This window comes from Tachyglossus aculeatus, unplaced genomic scaffold, assembly GCF_015852505.1.
Source record: "Tachyglossus aculeatus isolate mTacAcu1 unplaced genomic scaffold, mTacAcu1.pri scaffold_1_arrow_ctg1, whole genome shotgun sequence".
Taxonomy (NCBI): Eukaryota; Metazoa; Chordata; class Mammalia; order Monotremata; family Tachyglossidae; genus Tachyglossus; species Tachyglossus aculeatus.
Genome location: NW_024044915.1, coordinates 3,769,917 through 3,789,801, shown reverse-complemented (window position 1 = coordinate 3,789,801; position 19,885 = coordinate 3,769,917).

Sequence of the window (19,885 nt, the reverse complement as noted above, 5' to 3'; positions counted from 1 at the left end):
GTTCTCCTTCCTGTCCACGTACCTGAGCACCAAGGGCAAGACCATGGTGGTAGTTTGAGATCTTCTCCATCCTGGTTTCCAGTGCTGGGCTCCTGGGATGTATCTTTGGGCCGAAGGTCTACATCATCCTCCTGAGGCCGGAAAGGAACACCAAAGGACAGTTACTGGAGCGACAGGGGAATCATGAAATAGGACAATAGAAGTTGAGATCACCAGGGCCATTTTCAGGGATTAATGTACCTTGAGATGAGAAGTCAAATGTTGGCCACTTTCCAAAGACATGTGATGCAATATACTTCACCAAAGATGCTCTTTCATCATATGATGATTTCCACCATCAACTCCAAGATCTACAATGTGCCAACCTTCCCTTCATCTCCCAACCTCCCCTTCATGGATGGCCATGATGGCCTGAGTTAAGCTGAGCCAAGCTCCAATTTCTGTCCCCAGGAGAAGGTTGAGGACAGCAGCTCCTAAAGGCAGAGGGAGGAAGAGGCAGATCTTTTCACATCTGCCCTCTTGCTCTAGGAGAATCCTCGGTGAATCAGATTAGGAACAGCAATTCTGAATCAGGCCCTACTCTGGGACTCTGATCCTGTCCTTTCAGGCTCTGCCCTTTTCCCATTTCCCTCACCACTCTCTTCTGCTCATCCCACGCAATAGCCCACATCCCTCTCCTCTCTGCTGCTTCCTTGGGTTCCCCACAGCCCACTAACCCTGACCTTGGTCTTTTTTTCCCACACCTCCTGGCTAGGGTCTGAAGGTAGAGTCCAATCAGCCCAGGAAGTTGACTCTGGACTCATCTCCCTGGAGTAGGGGTTGGGGTCTTCGCTATCCCTCCCCACCATGGGAGCTTGTTGTTAGTTTCCAGAACTGGCAGATCCACAGTCCACCTCAGCTCCTCTCCCACCCCATAAATGACCCTAATCTCTCACTGGACACTCTCCCAGCCTTCCCCATTCATTCATTCAATCGTATTTATTGAGCGTTTACTGTGTGCAGAGCACTGTACTAAGCGCTTGAGAAGTACAAATAGGCAACATATAGAAATAGTCCCTACCCAACAATGGGCTCACAGTCCAGAAGCCTAGAATGGGCCCCCAGCCCAAGCCCGGATGCTAAACTGTTTATCTGTTGCCTGCTCTCCTTTGCTGGCTATTCTGCTGTTTCTGTGACAGGGGGAAATGGATAGCTTGGGATATTCTTTGGACCCAGAGATGCCACTCTAGGCACCCTCAGTACACACAGTCCACCACACTATTGCCTTCCCCAGGTGAGGAGAGTCAACCTTGGACCCACAACACTGAAGAATGTAGGGGAGGAGATGGATGTATTGAAATTTATGAGAATTGCATCCTCGCCTCCCTGTATACCCTCAGCCCCCCAACATTACCATGACTGAGGAACTCTTTGCCTGATCCCACAAGCTCTTCACAAGTTGGTCCTCGTGTAAACGTTGTTGCTGTTCCTCTTCACGTCCTTTTCACCTCCAACCAAGTAAAACATCAGGTAATTGCAGTCTTGTTTCCCTGTGTACTCTCAGCCCCCTCCTACCCCAGCTGAGGAACATTCAGTGTGGTCCCAGCATGCTTTGCGCTCCAACCATGCTGCCTCCCAGGGAATTGGCACTAGCTCCCCTCCGCACCACTGAGGGAGACCCCAGAATCCCAACCTGCTTTCAACCATCATGGCAAGAAAAGAATACAACATGAGTCTCCTAAAAATTTCGGGAAAATTAATGACCTAAGTAGCCATCTTTGTGCCTTCGAGTTTGCTGTGGACCCAGTATCACAAAAGTCCTGAAATTATATTCCTTTAGGCACAGCTCTCTACTGACTTTTATTTTCATTTTGGGTATTGTGCATTTGTTCTTGTCTCTTAAACTCTTTTAATGTTTAATTGTTCGTTGCTCCTGAAGTGTTTGTTTCAAGTCCTCTTCCTCACCTTTATTCATAAATTATGAGCCCCTCAAAGGACAGTGTCCATGCCTATTTCTTGGTTTGAAAAAAATATGGTGTTTGTAAAGTTCTTACACGGTGCCAAACACTACTGTAACTGCTGGAAGAAGTGCAAGATAATTTGTTTGGACACAGTCCCTGTCCCACATTGGGCTCACAGTCTTAATCTCCATTTTACAGATGAGATAACCGAGACACAGGGATGCTAAGTTACTTACCCATGGTCACATAGCAGAAAACTGAAGTAGTGTGGCCTAATGGAACAAGGATGGCCCAGTGTCCGAAGGATCTGGTTTCTAATTCCAAATCCACTACATGTCTGCTCCATGACCTTGGTAAAGTACCTTCACTTCTCTGTGCCTTAGTTATCTCATCTTAAAGTTAGGATTAAGACGGTAAGCCCCAGGTGGGACAGGTACTATGTCCAACCTGATTTGCCTGTGTCCACTCCAACATTTAGAACAGTGCCTTGCACATAGTAAGCACTGAACAAATACCACAGTTACAATTAACTTAAAATTACTGGTCTTTCAAGCCTGGGATCCTGAATAAGAAAGCGTTCAGAAACTGTAGAGGTGTCTGTAACTATTGGGGAAGGGAGTGATAAGGGAATGTCTGTAAGTGAGGAGAAAGAATCAGGGCATTACCCTTTTATTTCTGGGAAGGCATCAGTGGACACTGGACTCAGCTGGAGATGTCAGAGCCATTTAGAGTGGATGGTGAATCTTAAAATCTCAGCATGGTGGCAGTGAGCCCTCTGGAAGGGTCTGGTCAAGCCTTTTCTGGGAAACCGAGGGAGTTTTAGTTGGATGGAAACAGCTAGAGATGAGACCATGTACATGAGACTGGAGTCCTCAAAGTAAGGATCCAAATGTTGTTTCCTAGCCCTTGGCACTGAGAGTACCTTGTTAGAAAGTTCTCATGTCTTGTAGACTGTAATGAGGTAGAAAATCCATTCCCCAAAGATCTGCTCTCCTGCTCCTCTAATAGATTAATGAAAGGATCTTTTTGAGCTCAACAGTCAACCAGCAGGAGGCATAATAAACATTGAACACGAAAGCACATCTAAAGACAATACATGTGTATGCACATATGGAGTCAGAACAGTGGATTCCAAATTGTAAACTCCATCATCAGTGACCTCTTCTTTGAGCAGGAAGGACAGCTACACATAATTTCTAAAGAGGAGTGTCAGCTCTCCGGGTTGGAGGCACAGCACAATTCTCCTCCACCACTTTACTAGGTTTCAGGAATCATAATGAGAATAATCTTTACAACAGGATCCACCTTGTCCTTCACTTTTGGTATCTGAAGACTGCTACTAATCACTTATGGAGTTTTCCTTCCTTCTTACTCTCTGCCATTTCCCTTCAGTAGAGATGTCTCCCCAGTATGTTTGGAAACCCTGTGCTTCTCGATGTCTCCCGAAACTGGTTTCTAAATCAACCATCTTTTATTCCCAGAAAAGAATCCCCCTTCTTGGGGTTGGGGTGGTCAGAGAAAGGAGGCTGCCAGAAATGGCCAAGACTGATCAAACAAATGGCTGCCAACCCGGAGAAGGGAAAGAGAGTCAATTGAAACTTTTTTTTTTCCTCAAGAAAAAGCTAGCCCAAAGTAGGAAGTGGAAACATTATGATAACATGAGCTAAGGGACAAGGAAACCAATGACACCCGAGGTGTGCTGAGCTTAGAACTCTTTCTCCACCCCTTTCAGAAAATAAAGATCTTCTTCTTCTATTCTAGCTAAGGTGTTTCCACACCTCAGATGGGGTGTTCTTCACAAAGTAGGAGAGGAAGAAATACTGTTGATTAATTGGCTACCCAACATTTATAGAAGAGCCAACAGGAAAGCACAGATCAGTAGAAGAGGGGAAGAAGGAAGGAGCATTTTGTATGCAGTTTTTTTTCATTTTACCAGATGAAGACAGAGGCAGGAAGGAGTCCTCGTTTAGCAAGAACACCCATCTCTCCCAGGTCCTTTCCCAGCATGCATTACCTCAATTTCTGTGTCTCCAGAATGTCTTGTCTCCGTATCATGGCCTATGGATTGTTCCTGCTTCCCATAGCGTCAGTTTCATTTCCAATGTATAACATTCATTCATTCATTCCATTATATTTATAGAACACTTACTCTGTGCAGAGCACTGTACTAAGCGTTTGGGAAAGTACAAAACAGCGATAAAGAGGGACAATCACTGCCAACAACATTGCTGAATTGTCCTTTCCAAGTGTTTAGTACAGTGCTCTGCATACAGTAAGTGCTCCATAAACATGATTGAATGAATGAATGATTGAATTCACAGTCTAGTGGAGACAGACATCAATACAAGTAAACAGACATGACTACAAATAAATAAAATTACAGATATATATACAAGTGCTTTCGGGTGGGGAGAGTGGGGAAGATCAAAGAGAACAAGTTAAGGTGATGTGGAAGGAAACGGGAGATGCATAAAAGTGAGGTTTAGTCTGGGAAGTACTCTTGAAGTAGATATGCCTTCAGTAAGGCTTTGAAGTTGGGAGAGTAATTGTCTGGTGGATTTGAGGAGGGAGGGCTTTCCGGGCCAGAGGTAGGATGTTGGCCAGGGGTCGACAGCGAGGTAGGACAAATCGAGGCAGATTGAGAAGGTTAGCACCCGAGGAGTAAAATTTGCAGACTGAGTTGTAGAAGGAGAGAAACGAGGTGAAGTAGAAGAGGGCAAGGTGATGAAGAGCTTTAAAGCCAACGGTGAGGAGATTTTGTTTCATACAGAGGTGGATAGGCAACCAGTGGAGCCCTTTGAGAAGGGGGTGACATGCCCTGAACGTTTCTGTAGAAACATTCTGTAGAATCCTGGAAGCAGAGTGAAATATGGACTGGAGTGGGGAGAGGCAGAAGGTTGGGAGGTCAGAAAGGAGGCTGATGTAGTAATCTAGAAGTGATAGGATGAGTGATTGTACTAGCATGGTAGCGGTATGGATGGAGAGGAATGGGAGGATCTTAGCGATATTGTGAGGGTGAGACCAACAGGATTTGGTGATGGATTGTATTCATTGGTTGAATGAGAGAGTGGAGTCAAGGATAATGTCAAGGGTACGGGCTTGTGAGACAGAAAGGATGGTTGTGCCATCTACAGTGATGGGAAAGTTCGGGAGAGGACAGGGCTTTGGAGGAAAGATAAGGAGCTCTATTTTAGAAATGTTAAGTTTGAGGTGACGTGAGGACATCCAAGTAGAGATGTTTTGAAGACAGGAGGAGATATGAGTCTGGAAAGAGGGAGAGAGTTCAGGGGAGGAGATGTAGATTTGGGTATCATCCACACAGAGATGGTAGTTGAAATCGTGGGAGTGAATGAGTTATCCAAGGGAATGAATGTAGATGGAAAATAAAAGGGACTGAGAACTGAACCTTGAGGGCCTCCCACAGTTAGGGGTTGAAAGAGAGAGGAGGAGCCCGCGAAAGAGACTGAGAATAGGTGGCCAAAGAGATAAGAATAAAACCAGGAGAGGACAGTCAGTGAAGCCAAAGTTGGATAACGTATCCAAGAGAAGGGGGTGGTCCACAGCGTCAAAGGCAGCTGAGAGGTAGAGGAGGATTAGGATGGAGTAGGAGCCATTTGATTTGGCAGGAAGAAAATCTTTAGTGACCTTTGAGAGGGCAGTTTCAGTGGAGTGAAGGAGATGGAAGCCAGATTGGAGGGGGTCCAGGAGAAAGTTGAAGAGGAATTTGAGACAGCAGGTGTAAACGACTCACTTAAGGAGTTTGAAGAGGAAAGGTAACAGGGAGATGGAATGATAATTGGAGGGAGCTGTGGGGTCAAGGAAGGTCAAAACACCCAGATGTGACAAGGTAAGATGCTCATCACTAAGCTAATAATGGAGATGTTTTTCAGGCTGAAACACTCATTTCAGAACAGAATGATAAGGGAAATTCCTTTTCAGTGGCCAATCCTAGGACTCTGGGATAATTTTTCTCAACATGGGAACCCACTCTCCTAGTATCCAGAGCACACCTTTCTGAGTTTAGTGATCAATATTCCATCTCTTCACTGCTGCATCCTGGATTCAATTCCCACCCGAGATTTTTTTTTTAAATTGATTGTATTTTTTTTTCTTTTGGCTACATGATATTGAGAATGAAATTGTGACTCAAGTCAAACTCATCTTACCATCCCGTATATCCTTAGCCATGTTTTTTCTCTTGTAAATGCTCAACTTGCCAATTGTGCTTATTCAGCAGTTCCAAGAACCAGTGTGGCTTAGTGGAAAGAGCATGGGCTTGGGAGTCAGAGGTCGTGGGTTCCAATCCCAGCTCTGCCACTTATCAGCTGTGTGACTTTGGGCAAGTCACTTAACTTCTCTGTGCCTCAAATCCCTCATCTGTATAATGGGGATTAAGACCATGAGCCCCGTGTGGGACATCCTTAATTACATTGTATCCCTCCCAGCGCTTAGAACAGTGCTTGGCACATAGTAAGTGCTTAATAAATACCATTATTATTATTATTAAGAGCTCTCAAGGTAAAACTGCTGGTGAAGCAGAGACCAGGCTGGTTGCTGTGGAATGGGATTCAACCCGAGAAGCTATGAATAACCATGGCCCAGCAGGTGTGCCTTTTGGTGGGTTTTAGTTAAAGGAAACCCAGGACAATGTCCTGTCTGAAATTGAATACGCCGCTATTGTTCCAAGAGGTTTCTGCTTGGGAAACCCATTCCCCAGGCCTCATGCTCGGCCTACTCTAAAGCTGATTCTGAGGGTGGTAGCCACGGGGACCTTCCTGGACAACACTCCCCTTCTTCCATCCCTCTCTCTCTTTCTTCCTCTTTCTTCTTCCCTGTCTCCTTTTATTCCACCCACTCCATCTTCCTTTATCCCTTCCTGTCTATCTTCATCCCTCCCTCCAACCTTCTCTCTCTTCCTTTCTTCTGTCCCCACCAACTGTGATGCCGGTTTTTTGCACCATCGTTGGACACTTACCCTGATGGTATTGGAGGCTGGAAGATATGGACAATGCAAGTGTGCATCAGTATCTGGGATTTACCTTTGAAAAACATTTCTGAAGAAAGACTGGTCCAATTAGCCATACTGGTGAGCATGTCCATCTGTCATACAGAAAACTGGGGTTACATTCTCAGAGTAGATCCAGTTTTATAAAAGTATTTTTGTCCTTTATTGCATTCATGTCTCAGGTTCAAAAACTGGGGCTTCTAAAGCAGGAAATAGAAATTACGTATCTCCAGTGAGGCCAACACCAGGGAATTTATCCAGAAAAACCCTCCAAGGATAGGAGAAATTATCTCACCAAAAAGATTCAGGGCTGGCAGACTTTCTCCTGGTCAATAATTTTCCTCAATCTCTCACATCAAATTATAAGTTCCTTGAAGACAGAGAAAGCATGTCTTGTGGCTGTCCAATTTTCCCTGGATTTTAGTAGGCAGTCACTGATTCAGTTATTGATTTATTGATTGATCAATGAGGAGAGAACAACTTGAATAGAACTATAGATCTTCCTAATTGTTTGGAATTCAGTGGCCCTCATTACAGTGTTAACTCTCTGCCAGCGAGGGGAAGAGTGCTCCATGGCCCCACTCCGTTCTTTCCGCAAGAAGGACTCTAGGGTCACCCTGCTGTATTGCTGGATTCTCTCCATGAAGCTCATGACTGCCAAAGTGTCTCAGTGGCTGAGGCTCCAGCAATGGATCCATACCAAGTTGGCAGAATTAAATGGAAGGGAATTGCAGGTTTGGGTCTGGTGCTTTGGGAGTGGTGGTTTGGGAGTGGGACTTCCCAACCAGGGTCCTTAGGGAGAGGCAATCAGAAGCAGGATGTTGTGACATTGGCCAGTCCCCCATGAGAGTGGCTCATCCAAAAGGAGCGGTCTGGCCCCAGATCTAGTCAGGCCAGTAGGCTCCTGCCTTGAGGGTTGCCACTGGGAAAGCCTATGGGGCAGGGAGTTCTAAATCAATACAGTTCCCAAAACATCAGCTCCCTTTTGTCCTCCACTCCGGCACCCAGCCACTGCTACGCAGCTGAACAATAACTACTGTGTCAGATCCGAGTATTTTAAAATCTTTATTACTCCTTGAGGAAGCAATCAGACCCGTGCGTTCCACTGAGTTTCCTTGAGATGCCCTACCGGAATCTCCTAGAATCCCAATTCCATTTTCCTTCCTGATTGCCTGGAAAGCAGAGAACACATATGATAGGGAGGGTACAAAGTGCCTGGGCTTATTAGTCTCTGTTCTTCTTCCCGGCAGAACACTTCTGCTGCCAGAGACCAATACCTCCCATGAAGCCTCATCCAGGAGCATCGTCTAGATCAGCTCATAGGTAACCTGGATCAAAATCTTTAACAGTCCGTAGCATTATTCCAAATAACTGACGGCAATGTAGAGGTTGAGCAATCATGGAATAAGAGTTCCATTCACAAGACAAGAAGACAAGCCTATTGCCCAGGACTGGAGACCCCTCAAAGGTCAGGCAGCCTGGAGGAAACGTTAGGGTATGAATCTCAAACTGTCCTTGTAGTGGGAGATCTGTAACTGTGAATAATAGATGATGTCATTTGGCTTCTCTCAATTGGGAGTTGAGAGATGGTGTTGATATTGATTGAACATGGGCCCCAGCAACGAATCATAGAAGATGATTGCACATCCATCTCTGTATCAAACAGAAATTAATTATCATTGACTTTAAAACACTAAATCACCTTAGCCCCTTCTACCTTACCTCCGTGGTTTCCTTCTACAACCCAGCCTGCACATTGTGCTCCTCTAATTCCAACTTACTCACTGTACCTTGATCTCAACCCTCTTGCTGATGCCCACCTCTGTGTCTGACACCGAATACTCTCCCTCTTCATATTCGATAGACTTCCACTCTTCCCATCTTCAAGATGCCTTCCCCAACTAATCCCTCATTTCCTCTTCTTCCACTTTGTCCTGTGTCACTTTAGCACTTTTTTTCACCCTTTATTCACACCTCCCTCAGCCTCAAGGCACTTATGTACATAGCCAAAATTTATTTCTTTATAATAATGTCTGTATCCCTCTCTAAACTGTAAGCTCATTGTGGGAAGGAAATGTGCTTACCAACTTTATTATGTTGTATTCTCCCAAGTACTCAGTACAGTGCTCGCCAATTAATCAGCCATACTTATTAAGTGCTCACTGGGCACAGAACACTGTACTAAGCACTTGGGAGAAAAAATATAACAGTGTGTTTGTTATAACAATATTATAGACATATTCCCTGCCCACTCACAGGGAATAAATATGATTGACTTATTATAGACCTGTAATATGTGATAATAGGCATTTGTTGTGTTGGCTGCTCTGTGTGGCTCAGTAAAAGGAACACGGGCTTGGGAGTCAGAGGCTCTGCCACTTGTCTGCTGTGTGACCTTGGGCAAGTCACTTAACTTCTTTGGGCTTCAGTTACCTCATCTGTAAAGTGTGGATTGAGTGTGTGAGCCCCACGTGGGGCAACCTGATTACCTTGTATCTACCAAAGTGCTTAGAACAGTGTTTGGCACATAGTAAGTGCTTAACAAATAGCATAATTATTCTTATTATCATCATCATCATTTGTTTTGTAATTCCTAGAGCATCATCAGTCATTTGAAACTTCCTGGGCAGAGACACGGGATGAGGAGTGCAGAGGAAGCATTGACAGAGAACTATGAGAGTATAGACATTATATAATTCAGAAAGACAGATAGATACACAAGTGTTTCCCTTGGAGATAGTGTGTTGTATATATCTCTAAATGCCCAATAGATTTGAAAATTTTTTTGTCCTCAGTTTGTAACTGTCCATGGCTTGTGCTTCAAGTAAGGCAGATGGAGAAAACGGTTCTGTCTGTGTTACAGACTCCGTGCCCAGGCTCTGGCTGAAGGAAGTAAAGGTGCTTCACCAGCTTCAGGCCTCCAAAAGCCAGTTTCATGAACTCCTACACTGAATACAAATCCCTGTGTCTCCACGGGCCTGAAATCTGCCACGAGGTCAGTAGAGTGAGTGTCAAGAAGAAACATGATGAATGGAAAGCAAATGTGATTTAGATTCAGGATGTAAAAGTTCTAGTCCAGGTTCTGACACATGGCTACTGGTGTTGAGCAACTCATACAGTTTCTGTTTCCTCTTCTATTCTCCCTCCCTTTTCATTCACTCATTCATTCAATCGCATTTCTTGAGCACTTACTGTGTGCAGAGCACTGTAGTAAGGTCTTGGGAAATACAAATCGGCAACATATAGAGACGGTCCCCACCCAACAATGGGCTCACAGTCTAGAAGGGGAGATGGACAACAAAACAAGTAGACAGACGTCAATGCCATCAGAATAAATAAAATTTTACCTATATACACATCATTAGTAAAATAAATAATCAGTATATACAAGTATACACAAGCGTTGTGGGGAGGGGAAGAGGGTAGGGCAGATGGAGGGAGTGGGGTGATGGGGAGGAGAGGAGTAGCAGAGCAAAAAGGGGGACTCAGTCTGGGAAGGCCTTCTGGAGAAAGTGAGCTCTAAGTAGGGCTTTGAGGGGAGGAAGAGTCCTGGCTTGGCAGATGTGTGGAGGGACGGCAGTCCAGGCTAGGGGAAGGACATGGGCCGGGGGTCGACGGTGGTACAGGCAAGAATGAGGTACAGTGATGAGGTTAGTGGCAGAGAAGTGGAGGGTGCGGGGTGGGCTGTAGAAGGAGAGAAGAGAGGTGAGGTAGGAGAGGGCGAGGTGATGGAGAGCCTTGAAGCCAAGAGTGAGGAGTTTTTACTTGACTCATAGGTTGACAGGCAGCCACTGGAGATTTTTGAGGAGGGGAGTAAACTGCCCAGAGCGTTTCTGCACAAAGATAATCCGGGCAACAAAGTTAAGTATAGACTGAAGTGGGGAGAGACAGGAGTATGGGAGATCAGAGAGGAGGCTGATGCAGTAACCCAGTTGGGATATGATGAGAGATCTAACAAACAAGGTAGCGGTTTGGATGGAGAGGAAAGGGCAGATCTTGGCGATGTTGTGTAGGTGAGACCGTCAGGTTTTGGTGACAGATTGGATGTATGGTGTGAACGAGAGAGCGGAGTCGAGGATGCCACCAAGGTTGCGGGCTTGTGAAATGCGAAGGATGGTAGTGCCATCTACAGTGATGGGAAACTCAGGGAGAGGGCAGGGTTTGGGAGGGAAGATAAGGAGTTCAATCTTGGACATATTGAGTTTTAGATGGCGGGCAGACATCCAGATGGAGATGTCCTGCATTCAGTTGTATTGATTGAGCGCTTACTTTGTGCAGAACACTGTACTAAGCGCTTGGTAATTACAAATCGGCATCATATTTATACGGTCCCTACCCAACAACGGGCTCACAGTCTAGAAGGGAGAGACAGGCAACAAGACAGAACATGTAGACAGGTGTTAAAACTGTCAGAATAAATAGAATTATAGCTATATGTAAAGCATTAATAAAATAGAGTAGTAAATATGTACAAGCAACATAAATAGTGTAATAAAGATGTACAAGAGTATGCAAGTGCTGAGGGGAGGGGAAGGAGGTAGGGCATGGGGGGCGATGGGGAAGAGGAGAGAACAAATGGGGCTCAGTCTGGGAAAGCCTCCTGGAAGAGGTGAGCTCTCGAACCCCTCTTCTATTTTCCCATCCTTCCCAGCAGTATCTTCAGAGGAGATCTCCTCCTGCTCTGAAGTGTCACCCCCTCCACATGCGTATCAGACCCCATTCCCTCACATCTTATAAAAACTCTCATTCCTTCCCTCCTCCCCCCTTAACTTCCATCTTCAACTACTCACTCTCCAGCGCTGTCTTCCTCTCTGCCTTCAAAATTGCCCACGTCTCCCCCATCCTGAAAAAAACCCTTATTTGATCCCACAACCCCCTCTAGTTATCGCCCCAACTCCCTCCTACCCTTCCTTATCAAAGGTCTGGAGTAGATTATCTACATTCGCTGCCTCGAATTCCACTCCTCCAACTCCCTCCTGGATGCCCTCCAGTCTGGCTTCTCTCCCCTCGAATCCGCTGAACCCGCCCTCTAAAGGTCACCAATGTCCTCCTTCTAGCCAATTCCAATGGTTCCTACTCCATCCTAATCCTTCTTGACCTCTCAGCTGCCTTTAACACTGTCTTCCATTGCCTTCTTCTCAACATGTTAACCAACCTTGGCTTCACTGACTGTTCTCTCCTGGTTCTCCTCTTATCTCTCTGGTGGTTCATTGTCAGTCTCCTTCGTGGGCTCCTTCTCTTCCTCCCATCCCTTAACTGTAGGAGTTCCCCAAGGGTCAGTTCTTGGTCCCCTTCTATTCTCTGTCTGCACTCACTCCCTTCGTAAACTCATTCACTCCCACAACTTCAATTATCATCTCCACGTGGATGATACCCAAATCTATAACTCCTCCCCTGTTATCTCTCCCTCTTTTCAGGCTCGCATCTCCTCCTGCCTTCAGGACATCTCTACTTGGATGTCCTCCCTCCATCTCAACCTCAACATGTCCAAGACAGAGCTTCTTATCTTCCCTCCCAAACCCTGTCCTCTCCCTGACTTTCCGGTCACTGTGGACGGTCCTACCATCCTTCCCGTCTCCCGAGCCCACAACCTTGGTGTCATCCTTGACTCTGCTCTCTCATTCGCCCCACATATATCCAATTCGTCACCAAAGTCTGCCGGTCTCATCTTCACGACATCACCAAGATCCTCCCTTTCCTTTCCATTAAAACCACTATCTTGTTAGTACAGTCACTCAACCTATCCCGACTGGATTACTGCATCAGCATCCTTTCTGACCTTCCAACCTCCTGTCTCTCCCTACTTCAGTCTATATTTCACTCGGCTGCCCGGATTATCTTTCTACAGAAACTTTCTGGGCATGTCACGCCCCTCGTCAAAAATCTCCAGTGGTTGCCTATCAACCCCCATATCAATCAAAAACTCCTCGCTATTGGCTTCAAAGCTCTCCATCAACTTGGCCCTCTTACCTCACCTCCCTTATCTCCTTCTACATCCCATCCTGCACACTCTGCTCCTCTGGTGTTAACCTTCTCACTTTTCCTCATTCTTGCCTGTCCCACCGTCGACTGCTGACCCAGGTCTTTCCTCTGGTCTGGAATGCCCTCCCTTCTCAAATCTGCCAAACAATTACACTTCCCCCCTTTATATCCCTACTGAAGGCTCATCTCCTCCAAGAGGCCTTCCCAGGCTAAGATCCTCAATTCCTCAGGTATCTCTCCCCTCAACCGCCCCAACTAGCTCCCTTTGCTCTACCTCCCACCCCACAGCACTTGTATATATTTATTCATTCATTCATTCAATCGTATTTATTGAGTGCTTACTGTGTGTAGAGCACTGGACTAAGCGCTTGGGAAGTACACGTCGACAACATATAAAGACGGTACCTACCCAACAACGGGCTATAATTCTATTTATTTATATTAGTGGCTATTTACTTATTTTGATGTCTGTCTCCCCCCTTCTAGACTGTAAGCCCGTCGTGGGCAGAGACTGTCTCTATTGCTGAATTGCACTTTCCAAATAATTAGCATTGTGCTCTCCACACAGTAAGCGTTCAATAAATACGATTGAATGAATGATTGAGACTGGGAACCCCACATGCAACAGGGACTGTGTCCAACTGTATTTGCTTCTATCCTCCCCAGCACTTAGTACAGTGCCTGACACATAAAAAGTGCTTAACAAATATCTCTAGACTGTGTGTCGTTGTCGGCGAGGAATGTGTCTGTTGTTACATTATACTCTTCCAAGCGCTTAGTATAGTGCTTTGCACACAGTAAGCGCTCAATAAATATGATTGAATGAATGAATAAATGAATGATTGAATAACTATGTGTGTAAATGATGTGATGTTGAGAGTGGGGTGAATATCAAATGCCCAAAGATCACTGATCCAAGATGATGCAGAAAGGAGAGGGAGCTGGAGGAAAGAAGCTTTTAATCAGAGAAAGTGTCTTGGAGATGTTGCGACCTAAGTAAGGCTTTGAAGGTGGGGAGAGAGGTTGTCTGGTATATATGGAGCAGTAGAGAGGTCTATACTTAGAGGTAGGAATTGGAAAGAGGTTAGCAGCTAGATAGAATAGATCGAGGTGTAGTGAGTAGGTTGGCATAGAGAAACGAAATGTGTGTTGGCAGGGTTGTGGTAGCAGATCAGTGAGGTAAGGTAGGAAGGGAAGCGCTGAATGAGTGCTTTAAAGCCAAATGTAAGTTTTTGTTTGATGAAGAGGTGGATGGACAGCCATTGGAGGTTCCTGAGTAAAGGGGAGACATGGACTGAACTGTTTTGGAAAAATGACTCATGCATCAAAGTGAAGTATGGACTAGAGTAGGGAGTGACAGAAGGCAGGGAGGTCAGCGAGAAGTCAGGGCAAGATAGGATAAATGCTGGAATCAGAGTAGTATCAGATTAGATGGGGAAGAAAAGGTGGGTTATGCAATTACTCTGTGCTAAGCACAGGGTGACGATGATGATGGTGATGATGATGATAATTTTGATGATGATACGTTTGGTTTTGTTCTCTGTCTCCCCCTTTTAGACTGTGAGCCCACTGTTGGGTAGGGACTGTCTATATGTTGCCAACTTGTCCTTCCCAAGCGCTTAGTACAGTGCTCTGCACACAGTAAGCGCTCAATAAATACGATTGATGATGATGATGATAATGATGATATAGCTCAAGTACTCATGACATAACAAAGGCACTCTACTAAGTGCTGAGGTGGATGTGAGATTCATTCATTCATTCATTCATTCAATCGCATATATTGAGCGCTTACTGTGTTCACAGCACTGTACTAAGCGCTTGGGAAGTACAAGTTGGCAACATATAGAGACTGTCCCTACCCAACAACGGGCAGATAATGGGCAGATAAAAAAATGGAATGTTGCAGAAGAACCTAGGTCCATGGGAGTGCTGGCAACCCAGGAGACAATTGGAAATAAAGATCCAAGTCTAGAAAGGGGAGATAACCACCAAGGTCCTAGTCAAAGATGGTGGGAGAGCAGGGATCTGATCCCTCAGTCAAACCTCCTTGACCATCCCTCACTTTAAGCTTTTCTACCCCTGCCCTTTGCTCACTCCTTCACCTCTGTCTAATGGACTCTCCCTTTTCAGCCCAGCCAAGCCTCACACTTCCACTCTTAACCAATTTTCTCCAACTGCCATCTCCTTGGGAAGCCTTCTCCAATCAGTCCCCAAATTTCCCCAGATGCTCCACCACATCACCTACCCCAGAGCTCCCATGCTCATCTGGTTATTTATTCCCTCCTGATCATTCTCCAGACCTCAGTCTTTTTCCTGGTCTGGCATCGTTGCCAAGTCACTGAGCTTGAGGTTGCAAGCTCCCGGGGTCCTGTGATTGGTTCTGGCTTTTCATACACGTTTCCCAGGAGCTCATTTGTGCTCAGAACCCTGCAGCAATAGAAGATGGGTACTCTCCCTCAGATGTGGCTTGCCCACCTCTGGAGATTTGCCCACAGTTCGCACCGCCTTGCCTCAACCAATCTCCAATCTCGCTACTCTGTTTTCCAGCTCTGGGGAAGGAAGGGAAGGGCCAGATTCCTGAGCCTCGCCCGGCTGCCCATATTTAGCCCAGCACCTGATGTGGTATAGATATAATCGCCTTATATTTACCCCAGCACATAGCAAATAGTAGGCACTTAATAAATACCAACATTGTTAACTGAAAACACCACTTATACCCTTATGCATATGCAAATGAACAATATTATCATGAAAAGCGTTTCATAATACAATTATTTTTCAAATCTTCTATTCTTGCCTCCCAATTAAAATTGCCTTTCCAATTGCCTCCCAACTTAAAACGAACTAACTCTCCTTCATGGGTAGGAGAATGGTGCTGATAAGATATTGATGGACAGATTAAAAAATGGAATGTCGCAGAAGAACCTAGGCCCATGGGAGTGCTGGCAACACAGGAGGCAATTGGAAATAAAGATCCAACCAATCTCTTGGCCTTGAGCTAGACTAAATTTGCAACTGGAAATCTCTGGGTCTTGAGGTAGACTAAATTCCCAACTGCAACAGACACAGATCCCTAGTATTCTTAGTTCTGCACCTCCACTGAATGTTATCCAAATTTTCCACACCCATGAAAGCAGGTAAAACTCCTGGATGTCTCATGCATTGCAGACAAAACCATTTCCAGTGTCCTGTGTCAGCATGCCAGGTTGATTAATTTATAACACAGCTGATTGATTGATTGATAATTACAAAGTTCAAAGAACATCACAGAAAGAAAAGAAAATTATTTCCCTCTCCACATTCTGAGGGCTTCCACTCCTTCTGTGGAAATGGAAACTCTTGATTTGTTTGTAAGCTCTTCCATTCGATACTGCACTATTTTACAGTGGGAATGTGTTCCAGACTTCTGTTCGCTCCTACGTGACACTTCCACAAAGAAAGGCCATCCTTTCAGCTTTGGTTACACATTAACTTAGCTCTGTTCTTCATTTTACATTCCTGTCATCTTGTAATTTGCACTATAAATTATGCAATAACCAATTGCTTCTCCTTTCCAACAAAGTCAACTGAGGCAATTTCCAGCGATTGGGTAGTGAGGAAGTTGAGTCCACTGGAGAGGGTGTGTATTTGTGTGTCAAGAAAAGGTAGGTTGTATAAGTAGCCAAGTGGGGCAAGATGACTTTAGAAAATTAGATCAGGTGGAGAGATAGGAGGTTTTCTGTGAGGAAACTGCAGTTTGCAGGGAGGGAGTGGGTGGGGAAAAAGAAAATGATATGGTTGTGTTCAGAAAGTGGAATTTCAGAGCTGTCAAGGATAGAGATTGCACATTGATGGGAAATGATGAGATTCAGGGGGTGGATGAGTGGGTGGAAGAGGGCAGTGAGGTCATTGGAGACATCCACATTAATTTTGCAGTCTCTGAGGATCCTTGTATGGGTGGAGAAATTATAAAAATGATACACTCACACTACCCTTCCTATTATTATTTCTGTGACTCTTCTTTCATTATTCTTCTTTCTCTTTCCACACTTTTCTGCTTTCTTTATGCCCTTCTCTTTATGGATGGACATTCAAGAAAGCAGTTGGGGCGATTGCAATATGATAAATGTCATCATCATCATCGGTATTTATTGAGCTTTAACTGTGTGCAGAGTACTGTACTAAGAGCCTGAAAGAGTACACAACCAAAGAGTTGGTAGATGTGTTCCCTGTCCACAACAAGCTTAGAGTCTAGAGGGGGAGACAGATATTAATATGAATAAATAACGTATAATATATAATCAAATGGGATTCAAATAAATTTCAAGACATTTGAAGTTATTTGCTAATCATGGTGTGCTCCTGTAATTCTGATATTATTAAAGCAACCTGAGAGTTTTATTTTTGCAGTTTAGCAATTGTTTCCAAAGCTTTTCTCTTGATGTGGCTTGAAAATAGAAAAAAAATTTAAAGTAAGGTCACCTGCCAACATCATCATCAAACTTAACATCATCATGGTCATCATCAATATAATGGATGACACGCACACATTACCATTATTCTAAAAGTCATCTCTGAACGGACAGATTTTACGAACTTGATATTTGTGGTGACCAGGAGTCACTCCATCTTGTATTCTTTGACCCTGGGAGCAACAAGACTGAAGGAAGTATTGGAGGAGAAACTGTATTATCTTTCTGAAGAATTCTGAGGACCTGAATGGTTAGAGAGAAACTACATTGTTTTGCAAATTGTTTGAGAGAAAAGGGGTAAACTGCTCTGCTGGGCAGGAAAAAGACTGCTGGACTGGACTATGCCCTTGGGGAATAAGCACAGGGGGAAGGGGTTGCCATCCCCACTGGCTTACCCGGTAATGAGCAAAAGATAGCAGGCAATTCTTTCATTCATTCATTCATTCATTCATTCATTCATTCATTCATTCAGTTGTATTTATTGAGTGTTTACTATGTGCAGATCACTGTACTAAGCTCTTGGAAAATACAAACATAAATAAAGACAGACAATCCTTGCCCACCATGGGTTCTCAGTCTATAAGGGGTAGACAGACATCAATACAAGTAAACAGGCATCAATATAAATAAATAGAATTATAGATATATACATATATACATATATGATGTGGGGCAGGGAGAGGGGGAAGTGCGGGGTTTAGTCTGGGAAGGCTTTTTTGAGGAGTTGGCCCTTCAGTAGGACTTTGAAGCAGGGAAGAGTGATTTCCTGACAGATTTGAGAAGGGAGAAATAGAACAAGGGCCAGAAATAGAACAAGGGCCAGGGTCGGTGGGGAGACAGACGAGATCGAGGCACAGTGAGGTTAACACCAGAGGGGTGGAGTGTGTGGGTTGGCATGAAAAAGGAGAGAAGGGAGGAGAGGTAGGAGTGGCCAAGGTGATGGAGTGCTTTAAAGCCAATAGTGAAGAGTTTTTGTTTGAAATGGAGGTTTATAGGCAACCACTGGAGATTTTTGAGGACAGGCGGGGTGACATGCCCCAAACTCCTCTGTAGAAAGATAATATGGGCAGCGGGGTGAAGTGTGGAGTGAAGTGGGTAGAGGCAGGAAGTTGGGAGGTCAGAAAGGAGGCTGATGCAGTAATCCATTCAGTATAGGATGAGTGACTGTACTAACGTGGTAGTGGTTTGAATGGAGAGGAAAGGGCAGATCTTGGCGATGTTGTGAAGGTGAGACCGATGGGGTTTGGTGATAGACTGGGTATGTGGGTTGAATGAGAGAGCAGAGTCAAAGATGACATTCAGGTTATGGGCTTGTGAGATGGGAAGGATGGTAGTGCCTCCCACAGTGACCAGAAAGTCAGGGAGAGAACAACGTTTGGGAGGGAAGATAAGAAGCTTTGTCTTGGACATGTTGAGTTTGAGGTTGTGAGAGGAAATCCATGTAGAGATGTCTAGAAGGAGGAGGAGATGAGAGACAATGGATAAAAGGGGGGAAGAACTGCCTCCCTTGTCTGGCGTGAAAGCCCCTAAACCATGAATGACACCTATTGCTGCCATGACACAAAGCATCTGAGACTTGAACCAGGATGACAAGTTGCGGGTGGTTGGACTCCTTGAAATTCCTCCAACGTGGGATCATATTCACAAAGACCTGGGGAGATCCAGTTGGATTGGTAACTATAGTTCTCGTAATGTTTATGTGTGTGTGTGTGTGTGTGTGTGTGTGTGTGCATGCATGCATATATGTGCCTATCCCCTGTTTTTAGTATAAAATAAAGCTTTCCACTGTACCAGTGATATTTGGTTTCACCTTTGGAACATGTCATTTGAGCTTCTGAATTGAAAAGTGAGTCGAATCCCTGGTGAAGGGCTACGATGGGGAAGAAGCCACTGGAGAGTGAACGGTTGATGATAATGGTCAGAGAGGCAAGAGAAAAGGAGCAAGTATTTCAATAAGCTGTTAAGGGATGGTGTCAGAGGTCCAGATGGAGGAGGTAAGATGTTAAGATGAGGTGGGAGATCTCCTTTTGTGATACTGCTGCAAAGGATGGGAGAATTGAAGAGGACACAGTAGGAGGGTGGTACTGGAAATGTGCAGGAAAGATTTTAGGGAGACTATGCCTGATAGTTTCAATTTTATGAACAAATTAGGTGACAAGGCCTTAATTGGGTGGTCAGGGGAAGAATTTGAGGAAGAAGATAATACTCTTAAACAGCTGATGTGGACAATGGGCATGGGAGTCATTAAGAATGAAGAAATATTGTTCCTTGACAGAGGAGAGTTAGAGCAGTGGAAGATGGGTCCGAGATGAGTGAGATCGGCTGACATTTGGATTTCTCCCAGTAGCATTCCACAGCTTGAGAACAAGAGCAGAATAAGCATACTGTGGAAGGGATCCAGGGCTGTGGTTTGCTGATATGAGATTAACAGAGGGAAAGGTAGTGAGGAAGTTGAGTCCACTGGAGAGGGTGTGTATTTGTGTGTCAAGAAAAGGTAGGTTGTG